General features: G+C 45.0%; 1 protein-coding gene across 1 annotated transcript in view; it reads right to left on the reverse strand.

Moving 5' to 3' along the window:
- LOC126332527 (leucine-rich repeat-containing protein 15-like) overlaps positions 1–25200 on the reverse strand; it is an 889610-nt gene that overhangs the window by 856213 nt on the left and 8197 nt on the right. The gene's annotated exons all lie outside the window — the stretch shown is intronic.

Genomic DNA, 25200 nt, shown 5'->3' on the forward strand with positions numbered 1-25200 from the left:
TAACAAACTTCCCTTCGTCAAAGTCGTTTACGTCAATCGAGTTTCTCATTGGCGGTCCTTATTATCGGTAAAACGGTAGAATTATTCGTCTCCGCTCCACTTATACGCTTTCTTTACAACGTGACGTGTCGGCAACGTTACCAGAAGGAAGGAAGGAAGGAAGAAGTCATCAAGGACGGAGAACAAGCAAGGATTAGGTAAGGGTAGGAAAGGAAATCTACCATGTCTTTTTAAAGAAATCGTCTCGGCCTTCACCTTAAGCGATTTTAGGAAAGTTAGGGAAAACGTAAATACTAAATATAGATGGCGAAACGGAGATCTGAACCCTCTTTCTTCCGAATGTCAGTGAGATATGTTACCACTGCCCCTCCTCGCTCTGTGGAACACAAGACGCAGTATTCAGCCTCGTGGTGGTCGGTGGTATTAATGTTTTGATTTCTCATCGTATTTACTTTGTTGTTGAAACATTTGTGTTTTACTCCTTGTATTCTGTTTCATACTCAAGTGTGCTAATAAAAACCTAACACGATTTCTCTTTTTTTTTGTCTTCTGGAAGAAAGTCGTTTTTTGCTGAAGTGAAGATTAGGAATACATAAGCAATAAATACCAGCACTGATGATTTGTTCCGATGATAACAAGATGCTAGTATAATGTATAGACATTGTTTTCGATTATCAAAAGTCGTATGAGATTTGGTACTGGAACGTCCCTTAATGTCCACTTTCTGATACACCCATAACCGACTGCAGTGAAGCCACAGAATATATCAGAGTCACGTCATCAACGACAACAATTTCTCATGCACCAAGTAATACTGGTGCAGTGCACCAGTGATATTTCTGCCAAGAAGCAATTAAACGTGAAGCTGATGCACTGCAGTTCCAGAGCACTCTTTCAAAACTGTTTGTAATTACAAGCTCTGAAAGCCGCTGTTGACGGCAGCCAATTTTCTCTCGAGGTATTTACCGTTAACATAAGTTGGTAAGAGTGGCATACAGCTTCGCTACAGCTTATCTGAATACACAGTAGTGGTGGCTCGGAAAACACGAACAACGTAAAACTTACATTGCAATCGTCACACAGAAGTGTTGTGGGTAGGAAGAACCAAAAATTTGTTACAGTATATACAGTGCCTCCTACATCACTTTTCAGCTGTACAAATTGAAGTTGGTAATTTTTAAACGTCGAATCTAAAAGACAATGAATACACATCGTCCATTACGTTTTTATCAGATGACAGTTGCATAGCGTCATTGCGTAGTTTAAAATTTGTCATCTGCTTTTCTTAAGAGAAAGCCAGCCCAAAACATGTCGGACTTGGCCTTCTTTGTTCACAGCGAGCGTTTAAAGCACCAGTATCATGAGAAATTGGAAATATCACATGATGATATTCGTTGGCTGCTGTAATACGATTTTTATTAATATCTAACGCAATAACAATGTCTCAAATAGATTCAATCAGCGTTTGATGATGAGCTACATTCCGGAAAGACTGTTTGCAGGTAGTCAACAGGAATTCGTCCATGAGGAAGGTCGTAACGGTTCCAAAATAGCGAAGGAAGTTTCCAGAATGAGATTTTCACTCTGCAGCGGAGTGTGCGCTGTTAAGAAACTTCCTGGCATATTAAAACTGTGTGCCCGACCGAGACTCGAACTCGGGACCCTTGCCTTTCACGGGCAAGTGCTCTACCATCTGAGCTACCGAATGTCTGTGGCTAAGCCATGTCTCCGCAATTTTAATCTGCCAGGAAGTTTCATATCAGCGTACACTCCGCTGCAGAGTGAAAATCTCATTCTGGAAACATCCCCCAGGCTGTGGCTAAGCCATGTCTCTGCAATATCCTTTCTTTCAGGAGTGCTAGTTCTGCAGGGCTCGCAGGAGAGCTTTTGTAAAATTTGGAAGGTAGGAGACGAGGTAATGGCAGAAGTAAAGCTGTGAGTACAGAGCGTGAGTCGTGCTTCGGTAGCTCAGATGGTAGAGCACTTGCCCGCGAAATGCAAAGGTCCCGAGTTTGAGTCTCGGTCGGGCACACAGTTTTAATCTGCCAGGAAGTTACAGCGAAGGAAGATGTTCGAGAAATCTTCAGTGCTGTGCCCAGTATGCTTGACGTTTGTCGGTATGAGATTTAACAAGAAATTTAGCCATCCGCATACATATCAAAGACAGCTGCGTTTAGATTTTGATTGAAAATTTATCTGCGAGAAAAGTAATCGCATCAATTGACGGGGGCCTATACATGAAGTTCAGTCAAACTGTTTATTCATCGATTCACGAAACGTCTAGTCTAAGAGACAACTAATGAAACTAGTCTGTTCAGTTGGTGTCAGACGAAAAATACATGGCGCCATTGTATAGTTTAAAAAATTTTTCATCTGCATTTCTTAAAACAAAGGCACCCCAAAAATTGGCCCCATCACGAGAAGCATCCCCTTAGCGTAACACCACCATCTCCACACTTCAGTGTTGGCGCTACACATGGTGGTACTTAACGTTCCCCAATTATTCCCCAAATCCAAACACCTCCGTTAGATTGCCAAAGCGTACAGCATGATTCACCACTCCAAATCATTTCTTTGCGTACATTGACCAGCAGCGTCGCTCTTTAACCCTTTAACAGTGACTACAGAAATGTGTGGCTTATGTGGAGCTGCTCGACCATTGGACTCCATTCTTTTTAACACTTTACGCATAATAACTGCGATGGGTGGAATGGAGGGTAGCATTTGGAGTTCACAAATGGCTCCATCCGCTAATTTCATCCAAAATTTTACAAGCAACTTCCGCAAATCTCTATGCTCACTTCTCGTCCGTACATGAGGTCTGCCTGGTGTTTGGTTTAGCTCTGGATATGCCTTCGCGTTTCCGATTCACAGTCATATCTCTGAAAGAGTTGAAATGTCCGTGTTGGATATGTTAGTCAGGTGACATCCAATGGCTAGTGCATGGTTGACGTCCCTGACAAGAGAACCTGCCCATCGCACCCCCTTCAGATTTGGTTATAAGTTGGCACAGTGGATAGGCCTTGAAAAACTGAACACAGATCAATCGAGAAAACAGGAAGCGCCGTGGTCCCATGGTTAGCGTGAGCCTCTGCAGAACCAGAGCTCCTTGGTTCAAGCTTTCCCTCGAGTGAGGGGTTTAATTTTTTATTTTCAGACAATTATCACACATAATCACCTGAGTCGAAACAAGGCCCCCGGAGTAGACAACATTCCATTAGAACTACTGACGGCCTTGGGAGAGCCAGTCATGACAAAACTCTACCAGCTGGTGAGCAAGATGTATGAGACAGGCGAAATACCCTCAGACTTCAAGAAGAATATAATAATTCCAATCCCAAAGAAAGCAGGTGCTGACAGATGTGAAAATTACCGAACTATCAGTTTAATAAGCCACGGCTGCAAAATACTAACGCGAATTCTTTACAGACGAATGGAAAAACTGGTAGATGCGGACCTCGGGGAGGATCAGTTTGGATTCCGTCGAAATGTTGGAACACGTGAGGCAATACTGACCTTACGACTTATCTTAGAAGAAAGATTAAGAAAAGGTAAACCTACGTTTCTAGCATTTGTAGACTTAGAGAAAGCTTTTGACAATGTTGACTGGAATACTCTTTTTCAAATTCTAAAGGTGGCAGGGGTAAAATACAGGGAGCGAAAGGCTATTTATAATTTGTACAGAAACCAGATGGCAGTAATAAGAGTCGAGGGGCATGAAAGGGAAGCAGTGGTTGGGAAAGGAGTGAGACAGGGTTGTAGCCTCTCCCCGATGTTATTCAATCTGTATATTGAGCAAGCAGTAAAGGAAACAAAAGAAAAATTTGGAGTAGGTATTAAAATTCATGGAGACGAAGTAAAAACTTTGAGGTTCGCCGATGACATTGTAATTCTGTCAGAGACGGCAAAGGACTTGGAAGAGCAGTTGAACGGAATGGACAGTGTCTTGAAAGGAGGATATAAGATGAACATTAACAAAAGCAAAACGAGGATAATGGAATGTAGTCAAATTAAATCGGGTGATGCTGAGGGAATTAGATTAGGAAATGAGACACTTAAAGTAGTAAAGGAGTTTTGCTATTTAGGAAGTAAAATAACTGATGATGGTCGAAGTAGAGAGGATATAAAATGTAGACTGGCAATGGCAAGGAAAGCGTTTCTCAAGAAGAGAAATTTGTTAACATCGAATATAGATTTATGTATCAGGAAGTCGTTTCTGAAAGTATTTGTTTGGAGTGTAGCCATGTATGGAAGTGAAACATGGACGATAACTAGTTTGGACAAGAAGAGAATAGAAGCTTTCGAAATGTGGTGCTACAGAAGAATACTGAAGATAAGGTGGATAGATCACGTAACTAATGAGGAGGTATTGAATAGGATTGGAGAGAAGAGAAGTTTGTGGCACAACTTGACTAGAAGAAGGGATCGGTTGGTAGGACATGTTTTGAGGCATCAAGGGATCACAAATTTAGCATTGGAGGGCAGCGTGGAGGGTAAAAATCGTAGAGGGAGACCGAGAGATGAGTACACTAAGCAGATTCAGAAGGATGTAGGTTGCAGTAGGTACTGGGAGATGAAGCAGCTTGCACAGGATAGAGTAGCATGGAGAGCTGCATCAAACCAGTCTCAGGACTGAAGACAACAACAACAACAATCAACTATGCTCTCCAAAATTCCTGGACATGGTCAGATTTGCTTGGACATATGCAGGATTTGTTGGTCCACACACGGAAAAATTTGAAAACGTTAAAAACATATGTTTTGACAGAGCATAAGGAAAACTGTGCGACTGAGAAACTGTTGCATTCATTTGTTGCAGTTTACGTGACAAACTCTTATGTTTTCTTCACTTTTTTGGAAGTGATTATCACATCCACAAGAAAACCTAAATCGGGCAAGGTAGAAGAATCTTTTTACCCATTCGCCAAGTGTAAAAGTTAGGTGGATCGACAACATATTCCTGTCATGTGATGCACATGCCGTCACCAGCGTCGTATAGAATATATCAGACGTGTTTTCCTGTGGAGGAATCGGTTGACCTATGACCTTGCGATCAAATGTTTTCAGGCACGTCCTTTCGTCTACTAATCGCACGGTTTTGCGGTGCGGTCGCAAAACACAGACACTGAACTTATTACAGTGAACAGAGACGTCAATGAACGAACGGACAGATCATAGCTTTGCGAAAATAAAGAAAGTAAACTTTTCACTCGAGGGAAGAGTTGAAGCAAGGACCTCTCCTTCCGTAGCTGCTCACGCTAACCACGGGACCACGGCGCTCCTGTGCTCACACTCTCCTTAATGTTCCCTATCTTGCACATGGACTACTCAGCTTGTATATTTTGCTTATTTTTTCATAGTCCCACACAACTTCTTCCTGTTTTCTCGATTGATCTGTGTTCAGTTTTTCAAGGCCTATCCACTGTGCCAACTTATAACTAAATCTGAGGGGGGTGCGATGGGGAAGTTCCCTTGTGAGCACTCCCGACGGACCCATCTGCTGTCTCTTTTCAGACCGGTGGGTCCGCCTAATGTGTCATCTGGTCGTCAGTATCGCATTACATACGAGTGTCCCGATATGTTTGATCAGACAGTGTATTTTCCCGATGTGTTGACAATTTGACCAAGAAAACTTCCTGGCAGATTAAAACTGTGTGCCCGACCGAGACCCGAACTCGGGACCTTTGCCTTTCGTGGGCAAGTACCAACTGAGCTACCGAAGCACGACTCACGGCCCGTACTCACAGCTTTACTTCTGCCAGTTTCCGTCTCCTACCTTCCAAACTTCTGGAATTTGACCAAGTTTCACATGCACGCTGCTAGCAGTTTGTGTCAGGAAACGTTTAAAGGGCGGGCAACCTTCGTATAAGCGATTGTGTCTCCACTGCGTCAGAAGAAAAAGCGAGTAAAGTTTAGTAAATACTGGCACTAATCGAATCGAGGCAGCAAATACGGCAGCAATGTATTGCCGTGTGGTGAAACTATACACTAGATCCTGCAGATATCCGATGCATCGTTCTTCCTGTTCTCTCAGCATGAGCTGTAACAGTGAATTGGTGCTATTAGGATGCCTCTAAAATTTCAGCTTTCTGACAATAAATTTCGTGAGCAGCATTACGCGACAAAATTTTGTATTCGCCTGATGGAAAATGCTATTGTGACCCGTGAAGAATTAAAGACAGCATTTGCAGAGTCTGTTATGTGCCGTCGAGCCTGTCTGCTTCTTCACAAAAATTTAAAATGGACGTGATAACGGCGAAATTCAAGGAGGAAAAGGCATTCTTGTTCGAACCTTCACAGAGAAAACACTTGGCAATACTGGGGCCTCCATTACCCGCAGTGATCCACGCCTCATTATCAGAAAACTTGCTCTCATTTTGAAGATATCAAGTGAAAGTGTTCGTATTCTTGTAAAGAATCGTTTGTAGATGTCTAGAGTGTATGCAAGCAGGATACTGCGATTCCTTATACCAGACGCACCACAGATGTGAGCAACGACTGAACATAGCGCGTTGGAGATGAGGGTTACGGAATGGGATTAGGAAATGAGACAGTGACAGCTGTTGATCACTTTAACTATTTGAAAAGAAAAATAACTCAAGATGCAGAAGCAGGTACTAGCAGGAAAAGGCTTATGAAAAATATCAATTACCAACATTATATAAAAATGTAAGTATGAGGAAGTAGTTTGTGGAGGTATCTGTCTTCAGTGTAGACTTATACACTTATGGATCGAATAATTAATCAGAAGGTAATTAATCACATTGGGAAAAATAAATTAATGACACAGCTTAATTGGTAGAAGGGGTCGGTTGATAGTACATACAAGGGTTACTCGGAAAGTAAGGTTCAATCGGTCAGGAAATGGAAACCACAGTGAAATTAGAAAACGTTTTATTTGCAAGAGTTTGCTACACTCCCCTGCTACTTTTCTATATAGTCGCTGCTCCGACTTAGACAATTGTTGTAGGGTTGCACCAGCTTTCCGATATCTTTATCATAGTTGCCTGTGATTTCAGCCACTTCTCTACAATAGTCTGCAATTCGTTTTCTGTGACAAAATGTTGTATTCTTAGCCAGCGTTAGATGTGAGCAGAGGGAGCCAAGTGCAGGCTGTATGATGAGTCATCAAACACTTCCAATCGAAAACGCTGCAGGAGCGTCTTCATGGAAGAGAAAAATGCCTGAGAAGTACGTTATGCAGGGGCTCCATGAAATCAAACGAAACCTCGCGAGAACCTATGCTTTGCGGGAAAAACTACTACAACAGCGAAAAAAGCAAACTTTAAGTAGGGGAGATTGGGCAACGTTTACCATTGGGGGACGTTAACGTAAGCACTTTTCTCGGGAACCGTTCGTGCTAGAGCACGACTGGCAATCGATGAGAAGTACTGCCATCTACTGAGGGCTCTCACAAACTTCACATATTTGTGTCTTTGTGAGAGGCGAATAAACTATGTTACTCAAAATATTGAAGCTCCTAAGTGACATACCTTTTGGAACTGAGAACAGATAGATATATGTTAGTCTGCAAGAAATTGTTCTTGATTATAAGGTACATTTGTATAATTTGAAAGCCTGGAAGTTGCTGTTGTAGTTTCGAAACTAATTCAAGCATCTCGATGGTGCACGTTTACGCTTTTCTACTGCCGAACTTCTACGCACTATTTTGCATTGCTCTTCTAACTGGTATCTCTCTGAAGGAAACCGTAGGACAATAGCAGTTGGAAACGAAATCCAAAAACAAAACAAATATAAAATATAATAAATACAAAAGGTAGAAATTGCTGAAAAATCTATTTCAACCTAACGAATCTCCAGCAGAAGGAATTAATTCTATGAGATCAACAAGCGATAAGTGCAAGAAATAACTAAAAGCGATAACAAGGCAAAATGAAGGTAGCGTACATCTGATGTCATCATTAGCGTTTTGCTCAGACGCAAATTTTCACATGGTACCCCTCAGGGGCTATTGTGTTCAGCTACCCTCTTTAGGTCCGCGTAATTTCCGCTTCCCTTTACGTCGTCCATTGTCTTCTCTCTTCTCCTTCCTCTCAATCTTTTCTCCCATACTAGTCCTTGCAAAGCCTGTACCGAGCGACGTGGCGCAGTGGTTTACACACTGGACTCGCATGCGGTTGGATGACGTTTCAAACCACCGTCCGGTCATCCTAATTCAGGTTTTCCGTAATTTCCCTAAATCGCTTCAGGCAAATGACGGGATGATTCCTCTGGTAGGGCACGGCCAGTTTTCTTCCCATCCTTCCGTAATTCGATGGGACCAATGATCTCGCTGTCTGGTCCCGTCCCTCGAATCAACCATCCAACCAAAGCGTTTGTTAGCAAGTTGTCGCAGCTCAACGAATATCCCATCATCTTCTTCTTCCTTTCTCTTAGAACTGACGACAGTCTGATGAAGAGGATAAGAAATGCCTTTGTACGCGTATTTACTGTTTGAAGCGTATCATCCAATCACAAATAAATTAAGAATGGTTCTAGGGCCGTAAATGTGAAAAGTGAGCTAACGACGAGCTCACCACAATAAAAGATTTCTTTCTGTGGGTCAACCACAACTCGGACAGTGATGATGAATAAGCCTTTAATTAATATCCTAACTCCTATGTAGATCACATTATGACAACAGGTGAAATTTGCCAAAAGTTTGTTTACTGCGAGAAAAGTTTTTGTGTTTTAGCATGTTAATTGGTACAACGAAGCCCATAATTTTGTTCACTGGCAATTAAGAATATTTTTTTGAAAATTTTAGTAGTGTGTTTTGTTTACTCATTATTCTTTTCTACAATATGCGCAAATTCGCCTCCATAGTTGCAAGAAGTTACTTCTGTCTATATACCTATATAAAATTATTTTGCACTGTATTGACAAAAGTAAGCCGACCAGTGTGGCCGTGCTGTTCTAGGCGCTCCGGCACATCAGTTTCGAACCGCGTGACCGCTACCGTCGCAGGTTCCAATCCTGCCTCGGGCATGGATGTGTGTGATGTCCTTAGGTTAGTTATGTTTAACTAGTTCTAAGTTCTAGGGGACTGATGACCACAGATGTTAAGTCCCATAGTGCTCAGAGCCATTTGACAAAAGTGATGGGGTACTGATATACAAGTATACGGATGGCTGTAGTATTGTGTACACAAGGCATAAAAAAGCACCGCATTGGTGGAGCTGTCAGTTATACTTATGTGATTCATATGAAAAATGTTTCCGACGTGATAATGGCCTCATGATGGGAATTAACGGACTATGAACTTGGAGTGGTAGTTGGACTATTCCGAAATCCATAGTGTCAAGAGTGTGCGGACAACAACAAATTTCAGGCACTCTCACCGCGGACAACACAGTGGCCGATGACCTTCACTTCAAGACCGAGAGCAACGATATTTTCGTAGAGATGTCAGTGCTAACTGACTAGCGTGAAATATTCTGGTATATCAGTGTGAGATGTACGACAAACGTTTCAGGACACTGCGGCAAAATTTGGCGTTAACAGGGTGTGGCAGCAGACCACCGAAGCGAGTGCCCAACAGGACAACATCGCCTACAATGGCTATCCTGGGCTCTGATCATACCGGTTGGACCCTAGTCGACTGGAAAACCGTGAGTAGCGATTTCTGTTGGTAAGAGCTGATGGCAGGGTTCGAGAGTGGCGCAGACCTCACGAAGCCATAGACCCAAGTTGTCAACAAGGCACTGTGCAACCTGATGGTGGCTCCATAATGGTGGTGGGCTCCGTTTACATCGAATGAAATGGGTGCTCTGGTTCAACTGAACCGATCACTGATAAAAAGTAAATGATGTGTGACTAGGGCCTCCCGTCGGGTAGACCGTTCGCCGGGTGCGAGTCTTTCGATTTGACGCCACTTCCGCGACTTACGCGCCGATGGGGATGAAAAAATTATGATTAGGGAAACAGAACACCCAGTTCCTGAGCGGAGAAAACCTTCGAACCAGCCGGGAATCGAAACCGGGCCCTCGAGATTGGCATTCTGTCACGCTGACCACTGTTTTTTAAAAGAAGAAATGAAAAAAGAAAAATACGCTAGCCAATTTTTAACCCTTTTTTGTGGACCTATCTTCTCATTTAGACAAGACTAATCTCCAAAAATAAAAGAAACAAAATAAAATGAACCCCTACTAGGCACCGCCACTTTAACTACGCCATAAAATAAGAAATGAACTAACCTTCATCAGGCGTTGCCCCTAATTATTCCCTCACTTTTTTATTATTTTTTTACATGATTACACTCAATAAACATGTACAAATGATAATTCTAGTAACTGAGTGTTACAACAACAAAGCTTCATTCACAGCGTAAAAAAAAAGTAAAAAAAAATAAAAATGTAAGTCACTAACGCAATTCCAGCTAAAAAAAGTTCTGCAATAAACGTAACTGGTTCCATTTGGTACTTCGCCATGTTTATCTGGTATCTCCAACGGCGCAATTGAAGGGTATCTGCAACGGAGTCATTCTGCTTCGCTAATGCCTCAAGGAAAACAGAAATCCTTGAAGTAGACAGTCTCTTCCTTCTCTCATCGCTGACAATGCAGGACGTTTAGCCGTAAGTGTGATGCGGCACAGAACATTAACCTCAGCTTGGCACTCCCCAACTGAGTGGGTGGTTAACGAAAACACTGCGTAAATAATTTGCGAAGAGCGTACGGTATCTCGGTGTGCGTTCGAGGGCATTGTTAGCATTTTGTAGGAACCACCAGCAATCAAGCTGCTCTTTCTCTCCTTCGCTAGAGATATAGGTGACGGTAATTCCTTTGAACCGTGTAAGCGCATGATATTTTGCGGCGGGAAAGTAAGATTCATCTGGACAGAGGAGGGTCTGAGGGTTAGTCATATCAGGCGTGACCCGGAGGTAACAAGTCAATATCTTCTGTGATAGTCGCCAAACTCCGGACGACGATACTCATGTAAAACGATGTTCATCGGTATCCAAGAGGTGACAATCTGGGCAATAATGTGAGTCTGCCAGTCCAATAGCGTGAAGTCTCTGCCGTGACGCAAATTTTTTTTGGCGATCTGATACCACTTCGAACGCACCGTGGACGACAGAAAGTCGTGGTGTATCGTTTTCCACACTCTTGTCCAATGGACCGTATGGTACTTGTTTTCCACCACATTATGGGGAACAGCCTGCAGAGGGTTGGTATAAAAATCTTTTGCCTTTGGTGGACGTGTAGCGGGGAGGTTCGAGCTGACATAGCTGTAATCAAGAATGAAGGTCGACACATGGGGGAGTTGTGGTGTGATGTGCGCAACCTACACCGGCGGGACGTGAGAGAATGCCATCAGAACATGTAGTAAACGACCCTTGAGAGAGGTATGTTGACTTTTTCAGCGTTTCCTCACGTTGCTCATGTAAAGGGCAGCTGCTCCCTCCATGACTTTGACCAATCCCAGCCCTCCTTTGTGCACTGGGCAGGTAAGAGTGTCGTATCGTAATTTAAACATATGACCTGCGGAAACGTAGTAACTGAAGGCCGCCTGAAGCCGGCGTCCTATCTGCAGCGGTTATGGGAGGACTTGTGCCACGTAGAGGTTCAAGTATTCAACACGTTGTAGCTTATTCAAGTCCCGGAGCAGGTTCTGTCGCACCATTGCGCTTATGATCTGTAATAACTGTCGGTAGTTTGCTGCGGCTAGTTTCACGTACATCTTTCTTGAACGTGATTCCCAAATATCGCAGATCAGAAACTGGTGGGACGGGAGCGAAGGCTTCCGGTCCGAGACCACGTCCAATATCCAACGCCGCCGACTAGTTGATGTTCAGAAGACTGCCTGATGCCTGTCTGTAGCCAGGTTAGCGCGCTTTGAACTTCGTCATAGGAAGGAACCAGCAGTAGCAGGTCGTCAGCGTATGCCCTATTGCGAAAGGTTACGTCCCGGAGCGTGATGCCTGATAACCGGAGGTCAAAGCCCCTGCGGAGTGGCTCGAGTGCGATTGCATAGAGGTAGGTAGAAATGGGACAACCTTGTTGTAGGGACCACTTGATGGGTACTAGTCCTACAGTCCTTCCACTGACCTGGATGTGTGAGTCAGCTGTTGTCCAAAGACGCCGTAGGTTGTCAATGAGGCCAAGGGGGAGAAAACGGTCCATCACAAGTAGCAGGAAGTTATGGTACACTCTATCAAAGGCGAAATTGAAATCGATGGAGACGATCGCCGCTCTCAGACGGCACACAGAGGCGTTCGCTATTAAGTCCCTGCAGTGACCGGTGGCCATGTGTATGTTGGCTTCTCCCCCCCTGCGACGTCTGTTCTGGAGCGAGAATCACCGGCAAAGTCGTCTTAATACGGACCGCCATAAGCCTGGCGAAAATCTTGTAGTCGGCGTTCAGCCTATCGTCGTATCTTGATCGCCCTCCACCTGGCTCGTGCACCGGTATGAGAAGTCCTTCTACAAACGCTGGCGGTACAACACAGTCTGCAGACATCAGATCGCAGAACATAATAACCCAGCGAGGCATCATGTGACGGAAGGTCCGGTAGAATTCGGTGGACAATGAGTCAAGCCCAGGAGACTTATTGGTCGCACCTTAGTCCAGGGTGGCTTCGACTTCTGCGAGTGAGACTTCCTCCATTAGTGTATTCACGGTTGCCTCGTCGATAGTACGTGTTACCTGCTGTTACACTTCAGTAGTGGCATCGTCATCTACGGTTCTTGTCTGGTAAAGATGAGGAAAATGATTCTCCAACGCCTTGACTATGGTAGCTCGGTTTGTACAGAAGCGACCGTCTTGTGTCCTGAGTTGTGAGAGTAAGTGTTGGCGACGTCGGCGCTTATCCGACACAACATGGTGCATAGTGGGTTCCCCTGTGGCCGTTCGGTCGTGCCGTCGCGAGCTCACTACGGCACCTACTCGTCGGCACTTCGTCAATGATAGTATGTGAGCCTTAATTCTGCTTTGGTCATTTTATCTCTTTGAGGAAGGGGGAAGGCGTCGAGGTCCCTGAGAGTCGCGTAGCCAAAATCGAGGGTCTGTCGATGCCACGCAGCCACGTCCTTGCCAAACTGCATAAGTGTCCTGCAGATCGCTGCTTTGGCACAGAGGAGCCACCACTCCAGAGTCGAGGTGTATCGGGGGTGGCGGCCTTCACAGTCAGTCCACGTTGCTTCAACTTGCCGACGGCAACCCAGGTCCTGGAGATGAGTCATATTAAGCTTCCAAAAGCCATTGCTGCGACAGGATTGTTGGGGGAGGAGATGTATAGTGCAGATATAGGCACTATGATATCATTAGGCCTGAGGCCATAGTTCGGCGACCACCACCTCTTGTGTGAGGTCTTGCGACACATATATGCGAGCAAGTCGGCTGGACAAATGACTGGAAAGATGAGTGTGGCAAGAGCGATTACCGTGGAGTTTTTGCCACGTGTCGCACAAGTGAAATTCTTGGATCATCGCACCCAGTTCCGGACAGGGCATGTAGTGTGGGATTTGGTTCTTCGGGTGAAGTACGCAAATAAATTTGCCGGCGAAGACACTGTTTTAGTACCTTCTGAGGGAAAAGGGGGCGACATCCGTGGATTATCATCTGAAGCGGTCGTGACGTCTGGTGGTACCCGACGACGCGTAAACACCAATAAATCGGGTGTTGAGCGCCGTAAGTGCTATTCCTCGAGCAGAGGGAAGATGCGTGATTTCAGTAACTTCGATACCATCACGCACTCGTATTGCCACTCCGGTGCCTGCAGGGCGACCGGGCGTCACATACGTGGCGTAACCATAAAAGTTCGGGAGTGCGGTCGTTTTCACTTCTTGTAAGAAAGCAAAATCAACTCCCATGGCTCGCGTTGAGTCTTTCAAAAGCTGGATCTTGATAGGACAACTTATCATTCTGATATTAATGGTCGCCAGGCGGTTATCCATATTGATGTTGGAGAGAAGGGAACACCGGAAGTGATGTCACCCCTCACCGAACGCGGTCCTCCTTGTGTTGCTTATGCTGAATGATCCGGCGGGGCCTCAGCTGGCCCCGGATCGGGATCTTGTGTCTCGACGTCCTCGGCCCACGAAGCGGGCGCGGATGTCTGTTCATGTTCCATAGACTCTGAGTGTTTGATAGTAAGGGACCGGGCGACTTCGCTGCCTGTACTGCTACCTTCCTACTGCTCGCTGGTTATATCAAGCGGATGGTAGTTGAACGCTGTATGTTTCTCTGTCTGTTCTGCAAAGTTGGAATCAGTGGAAGTGGCCAGAGCCTCGCGGTTGGCTTCTTGAGTGGTCACTTGCTCCTCCCCGGCCGAATGTAAATCGCCGTGTTCCAACACGATCCGACGACGGCTCTTTCGGCGTTTCCGTGATCGCTGTTTCCGTACGTGGCCTTCATTGTCGGAAGACGGCACTGACTCACGCCCCGCCGGGACAAATGCTTCGGTCGGTACAATAAGGGAATCAACTAACATCTTGCTGTCGTTAATGTCTGTCGCGTTCGGTAGCTCCGGCGTCATTGTACTATTTTCCACCACTGCCCAGACCGGTTGATCATCCAGGTTTCTACACTGGACTCGCATTCGGGAGGACGACGATTCAATCCCGTCTCCGGCCATCCTGATTTAGGTTTTCCCTAAATCGCTTCAGGCAAATGCCGGGATGGTTCCTTTGAAAGGGCACGGCCGATTTCGTTCCCAATCCTTCCCTAACCCGAGCTTGCGCTCCGTCTCTAATGACCTCGTTGTCAACGGGACGTTAAACACTAACCAACACCACCACATCCAGGTTTCTGTCCGTGGAAGGTGGTTCCTGTACCGCCAAATCGGTCTGTTTTGTGGAGAACGTCTGGGCGCCAACACGGAAGTCCCGAGGAGAATGGTCTTCGTGGGTGGTAGCGCAACGTTCGTCGGTGGGAGTTGTGTGATCCGACGCTGGAGGCACTCGGAACGAAGGTGACTTTCTTTGCCGCATCCGGAACACGTCTTCGGCTGGCCGTCATAAACGACTATAGTCTGGCACCCTCCGTAGGTAGGATGGCGCGTCTCGGTGGTCAATGCGCACTTTGCTTACTCCATTCAGCACTGGATACGTCCTAAACTAAGTCCATTTTTCAGCCACTTATTCGTGTACCGTCCCTTAGGGGCGGAGCGCCGCTACAACGTCTGCCGCAGGGAGTTCAAATGGAAGTTCGAAGATGCGTATAGTCCGCAGTCCCATTGCGGCATGGCCGACCTCGACGTTGCCAACATTTCCTTTGCGTGGAAGAACTGGAGTTCTTGTTTCATCTCACGAAGCACCTTGGAGCATGTAGCTTTGTTTATGAGTTTTACATACACCGTCTTACTGACGATCGAAAAGTGAATGCCGACAATGTCGGCAGCCGGGATATTGGCTTCCTCTCTTAAAAAGCGTTCGACGTCGAGCGCCTTTGGTCGGGCAAAGTCGTTCCGAAATGAGCATTTCAAGGTTGATCTTCTCTATTTGTTTGCCATAGCCTTGTAGCGCTACGGCGTCACGTTAGTGTCTGCCAAAGGAAGTAAGCAACACGAGCCCGCGCGCGCTGCTCGCGGAAAGCACACATTGCACGTCTGCTTCGCCCGGCTGCGAGAGACGGACTGCACCACTCAGCTAAGCGGACATCATTAATAGGAAACGGTTGTTTTGGGATACTTAGAGACCATCTGCATCCACTGAAGGATTTCATGTTTCCAAACAACGATGATACGTCACCAGGCCATAATTGTTCATGAATGGTCTGAAGGACATTCTGTACAATGGGAGCGATTGATATAGCCACCCAGACCGTCTGACACGAATCAAATCGAATATTTATGGGACATAATCGAGAGGTCAGTTAGTAGACAAAATCCTGCACCGGCAACACTTTCGCAGTTATGGACGGCTGTAGCGGCAGCATGGCTCAGTATTTCTGCTGGGGACTTCCAACGACTTCTTGAGCCCATTCAACTTCGAGATGATCCACTAAGCCCGGAAGAAGAAAGTCGGACACCGTATTACGAGGTACGGCATGACTTGTCTCTTCAGTGTATTTAAAGAACCAAGTTAAGGACCAAAGAATTATGAGTACGGTAGATATAAATAAACTGATTTTAAAAGTCCGAAAAGAAATGTGCGTAAATGTGTCCCGGGATCACCTACTCCTCGCACAAACTAATCTGATACGAAAACGACCTCCATTACTTCATAATAGCTGGCTGAAAGACACATGACGGTAGTGAGTAACCTCTGGCGCCTTAACACCTCCGCAGTAACCGTTCCTCCTCAGAGAGGCCGTGACACTCGTTGTCCCTGGCAGCAGCAGCTGCCGCGGCACCGCGACAAATCCTGTCGCAGATTGCGAATGAATGCGCACGCTCAGGCCATCACTTCGCAGTGATGAGCTCCGATGTTGGCACACGGAACATTGGCAGCGCATTAATAACCTGCTGGTCGCGCCCAACCGCTCGGCCGTACACAGATTTTGACGACTCGCTTCAAAACCCGGGGAACTGTCAGGCCGTAAATGTGAAACACGTCGGGATTTTGACATCAGCGGAATTCGCAAAACTCTACAGATCAGCTTTCTCTCGTAACAATAACGAGGTTTTGGTGAATAAATGTGCAATATAGTCCAAACGAATGGTGAAGAGCACCTGATTTTAGGAATTAAATACCGCGAACCAAATTATTTGTGTTTTCGATAGATTACTAGCAACTAATTAGTTCAAAGAAAATAGGTATGATTCTGTTACGGCTAATGCATATGTATAATATTTGATAACCCTTTAAAAAACAAAAAAAAACTTCCTTCCAGTTCGTGGAAATCTGTTGTGGAGAATGAAGGCTATGCTGAAATTACGCTGCTGTCTATTACAATTGCTACTTCAAGGAGGATAGAAAGTAACGAAATTTGGTTTATTGTGAGTATACCGTACAGTTCCGAAAATACATAATTAAACTTGCAGATTATTTAGCGGCTTACAGAGTACTAAATTTAGTACGCAGACCTGCCAAAATGGCTCTCTCTCGGCTGCGCATCGAGGCAGGTAATAAATAAGACACGTCCTTTATTTCTCCCTTACCTCTCTGCGGGAGTTCATCAATCGTCGCGTTTGCATAACAGCGTTCCGGCAACCCATGACGAGACGGTATCCTTTGGGTAACAAATCTGGAGAACATACTGCCCAGGGAAGCAGAAATGTTACGGAAACACTAGCAACATCCACTCTTGAGTAACCTTGTGGAAATATAGCATCACAGACTGGATCTAGCTGGATAGAAAGGTTACGGCGGCTGCCCAAATTACCGACTATGTGAGCCAGAGCTGAACGCGTTGCGTGTCCAATCACACCCCATAATATCGAACCAGTTGCTTGTCACGTACGGCGATAACGAATGCACTCTAGCAATGTTCGTTCTCGTTGGAGCTTCGACACTCTGATACGTCACTGTAAGAAAATTCACTGAACCGAAACTCATAGGACGGCGTGCTGTCGTTTGACTCGCCACCTTCGGTGCACCTCTCTGCTGCAATGTCATGGCAAGACATAACAATGGTCATCGTACTTAATGTCGGTGGTGTTCCAGGCACTGCCGTACTGTCAGTGTGAGTACTCGTCTTGAAAGAAGGAAGCGAATTTTCTGATTCATGTTACGTGTAGCGGCTGTGAAGTCGTGCGCGGATGAGCTATGTCTGTCCTCATGATCAGAAGTCGCGTAGAGCCACTGAGGTCCCTAATGGCGTTGAGTGCGATCCTTCTGAATTCGTGGTGACGACGCTGTTCTGGAAAACGTAAGGACGAGAACCCTGACACATTAATAACTCGTTTGAAATGAATGACTGTGCAGGAGCAAGTTGACAGAGATCTCCCAGTCGTACACAGAAAGTTGGACGTTAGATGGCGTGTAGTCGGCGTGGCTGAAGCACCAAATGGGGCTGGCCCTACATCACGTACACGTTGAAGGAACGGGAAAAGACAGGGTGTGTCAATCAGATAGAAGTTACGGTGCATTGTGGTGGTGTTCTTCATTACAACACGGCCCGCAGACATCTATATGATTCATACGGGGAAGAATCATGAGGAAACTGGAAGAGGACCACTCTCACAAGTGTAGCGAGTCTAGCGCATGTGTTTCATATTGCTGACAGTAGTGGTGAGCGTTCACAAACACATGCGCTGTTTACCGAAGGAGAAAAGGTGGTCGACGATGGTCAACTGCAGCAGCACATCAACGCCACATGTGCAACAGGCAAGAACCGCCCCTACTTCAAACAGCGGGTGCAGACGACTGCAAGGTGCGCAAACTCACGGTCCGCAGTAGCACAGCCACTGCGTGGGCGCGATCTCTTTACCCGACGACCAGAACGTTGTCTTCCGTAGACACCTGCACGTTGACCATTAAATTAACGTGCAAATAGCTGTTTGATTAAGACAAGAGACAATGTCAGAATATGTTGTGAAACATCTTGGTATATTATACCTGTGTATCTGATTTTTTACTAACGTACCAACGCCTCCCATTGTTAACATACATTGCAAAGGAAGTATTTGCCGGTATGTACTCAAAATAGGTGTTACCCGTGGTCTAGGGGTAGCGTCTTTGATTCATAATCTCCGCCACTGCCTAAATTTTGATAAATAATTAGCATTGGCGGGCGACGACTTCCGGCATAAGAAGTCAGCCTCATTCTGTCAACGGCCTTGTCAAAGACGGCGGAGGAGCGGATAGAGGTTCAGGGCACTCTCTTGTCTTAGGGGTGGGAAATTGCCCCTAAAGGCGGAAGAATCAGCAATGATCAACGACATGAGGATGCAGAAGGCAATGGAAACCACTGCATTAAAGACACGTAACGTGTATCCACAGGACATGTGGCCTATAATTGAAGAAGTGTCATGATGATCTCTCCATTGGCAAAAGATTCCGGAATAGACCCCCATACGGATCTCCGGGAGGGGACTGTCAAGGGGGAGGTTACCATGACAAAAAGTTTGAATAATCAACGAAAGGATAACGTGGAATGTCAGAAGCTTAATCGTGGTGGGGAAACTAGAAAATCTGAAAAGGGAAATGCAAAGGCTTAATCTAGATATAGTAGGGGTCAGTGAAGTGAAGTGGAAAGAAGACAAGAGTTTCTGGTCAGATGAGTATCGGGTAATATCAACAGCATCAGAAAATGGTATAACAGGTGTAGGATTCGTTATGAATAGGAAGACAGCAGACCAACACCGACAACGATATTTCAGGTATACATGCCGACGTGGCAAGCTGAAGATGAACAGACAGAGATAGTGTATGAGGATATTGAAAGGGTAATGCAGTATGTAAAGGGAGACAAAAATCTAATAGTCATTGTCGACTGGAATGCAGTTGTAGGGGAAGAAATAGAAGAAAAGGTTACAGGAGAATATGGGCTTGGGACAAGGAATGAAAGAGGAGAAAGACTAATTGAGTTCTGTAACAAGTTTCAGCTAGTAATAGCGAATACCTTGTTCAAGAATCACAAGAGGAGGAGGTATACTTGGAAAAGGCCGGGAGGTACGGGAAGATTTCAATTAGGTTACAGACAGAGATTCCGAAATCAGATACTGGATTGTAAGGCGTACCCAGGAGCAGATATAGACTCAGATCACAATATAGTAGTGATGAAGAGTAGGCTGAAGTTCAAGACATTAGTCAGGAATAATCAATACGCAAAGAAGTGGGATACGGAAGTTTTAAGGAATGACGAGGTACGTTTTAAGTTCTCTAACTCTATAGATACAGCAGAAAGGAATAGCGCAGTAGGCAATACAGTTGAAGAGGAATGGACGTCACTAAAAAGGACCATCACAGAAGTTGGGAAGGAAAACATAGGTACAAAGAAGGTAGCTGCGAAGAAACCATGGGTAACAGAAGAAATACTTCAGTTGATTGATGAAAGGAGGAAGTACAAACATGTTCTGGGAAAATCAGGAATACAGAAATACAAGTCGCTGAGGAATGAAATAAATAGGAAGTGCAGGGAAGCTAAGACGAAATGGCTGCAGGAAAAATGTGAAGACATCGAAAAAGATATGATTGTCGGAAGGACAGACTCAGCATACAGGAAAGTCAAAACAACCTTTGGTGACATTAAAAGCAACCATTGTAACATTAAGAGTGCAACGGAGATTCCACTGTTAAATGCAGAGGAGAGAGAAGATAGGTGGAAAGAATACATTGAAAGCCTCTATGAGGGTGAAGATTTGTCTGAGGTGATAGAAAAAGAAACAGGAATCGATTTAGAAGAGGTAGGGGATCCAGTATTAGAATCGGAATTTCAAAGAGCTTTGGAGGACTTACGGTCAAATAAGGCAGAAGAGATAGATAACATTCCATCAGAATTTCTAAAATGATTAGGGGAAGTGGCAACAAAACGACTATTCACGTTGGTGTGTAGAATATATGAGTCTGGCGACATACCATCTGACTTTCGGAAAAGCATCATCCACACAATTCCAAAGACGGCAAGACCTGACAAGTGCGAGAATTATCGCACAATTAGCTTAACAGCTCATGCATCGAAGCTGCTTACAAGAATAATATACAGAAAAATGGAAAAGAAAATTGAGAATGCGCTAGTTGACGATCAGTTTGGCTTTAGGAAAAGTAAAGGGACGAGAGAGGCAATTCTGACGTTACGGCTAATAATGGAAGCAAGGCTAAAGAAAAATCAAGACACGTTCATAGGGTTTGTCGACCTGGAAAAAGCGTTCGACAATATAAATTAGTGCAAGCTGTTAGAGATTCTGAAAAAAGTAGGGGTAAGCTATAGGGAGAGACGGGTCATATACAATATGTACAACAACCAAGAGGGAATAATAAGAGTGGACGATCAAGAACGAAGTGCTCGTATTAAGAAGGGTGTAAGACAAGGCTGTAGCCTTTCGCCCCTTCTCTTCAATCTGTACATCGAGGAAGCAATGATGGAAATAAAAGAAATGTTCAGGAGTGGAATTAAAATAAAAGGTGAAAGGATATCAATGATACGATTCGCTGATGACATAGCTATCCTGAGTGAAAGTGAAGAAGAATTAAATGATCTGCTGAACGGAATGAACAGTCTAATGAGTACATAGTATGGTTTGAGAGTAAATCGGAGAAAGACGAAGGTAATGAGAAGTAGTAGAAATGAGAACAGCGAGAAACTTAACATCAGGATTGATGGTCACGAAGTCAATGAAGTTAAGGAATTCCGCTACCTAGGCAGTAAAATAACCAATGACGGACGGAGCAAGGAGGATATCAAAAGCAGACTCGCTATGGCAAAAAAGGCATTTCTGGCCAAGAGAATACTAATATCAAATACCGGCCTTAATTTGAGGAAGAAATTTCTGAGGACGTACGTCTGGAGCACAGTGAAACATGGAGTGTGGTAAAACCGGAACAGAAGAGGATAGAAGCATTCGAGATGTGGTGCTATAGACGAAAGTTGAAAATTCGGTGGACTGATAAGGAACGAGGAGGTTCTACGCACAATCGGAGAGGAAAGGCATATGTGGAAAACACTGATAAGGAGAAAGGACAGGATTATAGGATATCTGCTAAGACGTGAGGGAATGACTTCCATGGTACTAGAGGGAGCTGTAGAGGGCAAAAACTGTAGAGGAAGACAGAGATTGAGGACGTAGGTTGCAAGTGCTACTCTGAGATGAAGAGGTTGGCACAGGAAAGGAATTCGTGGCGGGCCGCATCAAACCAGTCAGTAGACTGATGACCCAAAAAAAAAAAAAACTCAAAACACAATCCTACGGACTTGTTTCTATTGCAGATACTCCAATACAGTTCCTCGGTGCACCTCTCCGACAAAAATTGGTTTCAGAATACATAGACCTAGATATTCAGCGAACGGAGTGGCCTACATATTGCCGCGCACTTGCGGGGTATGTTGTGGATCCGCAACATGCGCCATTGACCATCCAGCAGCTGTTGAATAATGGCCGTACACTGTGGCCGAGCGGTTCTAGGCGCTTTAGTCCCGAACTGCGCTGCTGCGACCTATCGCAGGTTCGAATCCTGCCTCGGGCATGGATGTGTGTGATGTCCTCAGGTTAGTTAGGTTTAAGTAGTCCTAAGTCTAGGGGACTGATGACCTCAGACGTCAAGTCCCAACATTTTGTTGAGTAATGGAACGCTCTACCAGAAGAACTCTGTACCAACCTTGCATCCAGTACGGGTGTCTTTTGGAGAGAATGATTACGTTCTGCGTTGATCACACACTGTATTAAGAACCATGTTCCGCCTTTCCGCCTGGTCCGGGGAACCATTAAAAATCGCGGCGACTTCAGTGTAATTACTGTCTTTGAATAAAAGTATGATATCTGTTCGTGTCATTGCATATTTCTGTCAGCCACCTACTGTTCAGCACTGTATTAGTTCTTTCCACATGTGGACCAAGTTTTGTCGAGCTACGTCATTTGGCTGGGACACTTTGTGTGAAAGTTACTATCGTCCTTAAATTTTAAGCACGAATGTATATTCGTGTGACAGTCTTGGGATACCGAACAACGAGGGCAGAAATATCTCGGGGTGATAAATGGCAGTCTAGATAGGCTAAGATCCCACTGCTGTTTCAGCTCTGGAAGAAGATTGTTGACGTTTCTCGTTGTCACTCGGGGCATAACATAATCTTCTCACAAACATACGACACCTACATTTGAATTCTGAATGAAATATTTTCTGCCTAATCTTTCTCTCATATGAAATTTACGTGTCGTCACTCTTACCTACTTCGTCTGATTTTGATGAAATACTAATTATTTGTATGGTCACACATATAACACACTCAACAGTAATTTGAGTTTTGTTGCACGCCGCCTTGATGATGATGCATTACTAAAGTCTAGCAATAAAGCTGCACGATTTCTAAGACTTCAACGGGAAGTATGCGTTTATTTTCCTCGCTATTGCTACATCTCTAGAGGGTTTGAAGTTTCGGTGGGGTAGATGCATGTCATCGGTGATTTTAATTACAGCGTTTCTGGCAAGTTATACACTGCATACAAAGGATCTTGGGACGTTACCACGATATCATAAATGTGCCGAATCCCCACATTATCACAGTTTGGTAGAAGAAATTCAGAGAAAATAGAAAGTGCATTATATCCAGCTCATGTTAGACAGTTAACATCCAGCTGATGTTAGACAGTTAACGTATGAGTTCTCACAAAATATATTTACTTGTGCACGGTGAAAATCGTGTAAAAGGTGCAAGTTCAAGATCATAGGATGAATGGGAACGCTGCTGTGTTCACATAAAAATACTCCGTGCGAGCAGGCAAGAGAAGACCCAACGGCACCGGCCGACCGCCGTGTCATCTTCGGCTGTTAGGCGAATGCGAAGGGGCATGTGGTCAGCACACTGCTCCCTCGGCCGTTAACAGTTTTTCATGAACGAAGCCACCACTTCTCCATCAATTAACACCTCAATAGGCCTCATAAGGGCTGAGTGCATCCCACATGCCAACAGCGCTCGGCACATTCGGACGGTCACCCATCTAAGCGTTAGACAAGCCCAACGGCGCTTAACTTCGATGTGCTGACTGGAACCGGTGTTACCACTCCGGCAATGCCTCAGACTCACACAAGAAATATTCGAATTTATTCATTAACACTTGTTTTAAACATAAATACTGGTACATCTTCCATAGAGAGTTAACGGAACAAACTCGACTGATGTAATTTCTCGAGTACCCCTGCCAAGTGTGAGAGGACCGTTACTGTTGACAATAAGTATAAACAATACAGCAGAAAGCGTAGGCAGCTCTTGAAGACTGTTCGCAGGTGATGCGATACTATCAATCTGCATAATAATCTGCAGAAGATTGATGAATCATGCAGGCTCAGGAGGGTGACCCTGAACGTAAATAAATGTAACATATTGCGCATACATAGCAAAAGGAATTCACTACTGTACAACAACACTGTTAATGACAAATTGCTGGAAACAGTACCTACCGTAAAATATGTAAGATTAATTGCACAGAGTGGAATGACAGCATAAATCACATCTTAGGAAGAGCAGATGTTAGACTGAGATGCTTAGGAAGAATCTTAAGGAAATGTGGCTCGTTCAAGAAAGGAGTGGCTTATAAGGCGTTTGTTCTACAAAATCTTCAGTACTTTTCATCTATCTGAGATCCTAACTAGGTAGGTCTGCCTTGGTGGCAGAGCGGTTCTAGGCGCTAGAGTCTGGAACCGCGCGACCGCTACGGTCGCAGGTTCGAATCCTGCCTCGGGCATGGATGTGTGTGATGTCCTTAGGTTGGTTCTAGGGGACTGATGACCTCAGAAGTTGAGTCTCATAGTGCTCAGAGCCATTTGAACCATTTGTGAACCTAAGCAGATAGCCCTGATGGAAGAAGCCGCGCGAGGTAGCCGCTCGGTCTAGGGCGCCTTGTCACGTCCCTACGGCTCCTCCCGTCGTAGGTTCGAGTCTTCCCTCGGTCATGGGTGTGTGTGTTGCACATAGTGTAAGCTAGATTACGTAGTGTGTATTCTTAGATACCGATGACCTCTGTAGTTTGGTCCCATGGTACCTTCCTACAACCTTAAACTGTTCGAAGAAATGGAGAATATCCAAAGAAGAGCGGCGCGTTTGGTCACGGGATCGTTTAGTCGGCCCGAGAGCAGCCGTTACAAGGCAGGCTTTGTGCACAGAAAGGTTTACTATTGAAATTTCGAGAGAACGCTTACCGGAAAGAGTCGGACACCATGTTACTACCTGTCAAATGCATCTCATGAAATGACCACGACGAGAAAGTTCGAGAAACAGAGCTAATACAGACGCTTACGGTCAATCATTCCCCCACGCACCATTCACGAGTGCAACAGAGGATCAGTTAGTGGTGGCAGAAGTACCCTCCGCCACACACCATTAGGTGGCTTATGGAGTATGGTGTACTATATTTGTAGACAAAATTTCATGCATTAGTTTCGGGTGGTAAGGAGAACGGCGATCCTGGATACGTAAATTATACTTTATACGAGATGCAATACCTTGCTCTGTCTTCTAACAAAGATTTATATTGTTGTAATGTTAGTCACTCTCTTACGTTGGAGGAAATTTGAAAATAAACAATTATATTTTGACAGCAGTATGATAATGGCTCACTGTGCCTCCTACGACTAAAGCTAATAGCACTGTGCTACTTTTCTGATACGGTTACTATCAGCTACGGGGTTTTGCAGCATATGAGTTCTGCGCACTTACTCACGGTA

The sequence above is a fragment of the Schistocerca gregaria genome, chromosome 2 (genome assembly GCF_023897955.1).
Source record: "Schistocerca gregaria isolate iqSchGreg1 chromosome 2, iqSchGreg1.2, whole genome shotgun sequence".
In the NCBI taxonomy this organism is placed as follows: Eukaryota; Metazoa; Arthropoda; class Insecta; order Orthoptera; family Acrididae; genus Schistocerca; species Schistocerca gregaria.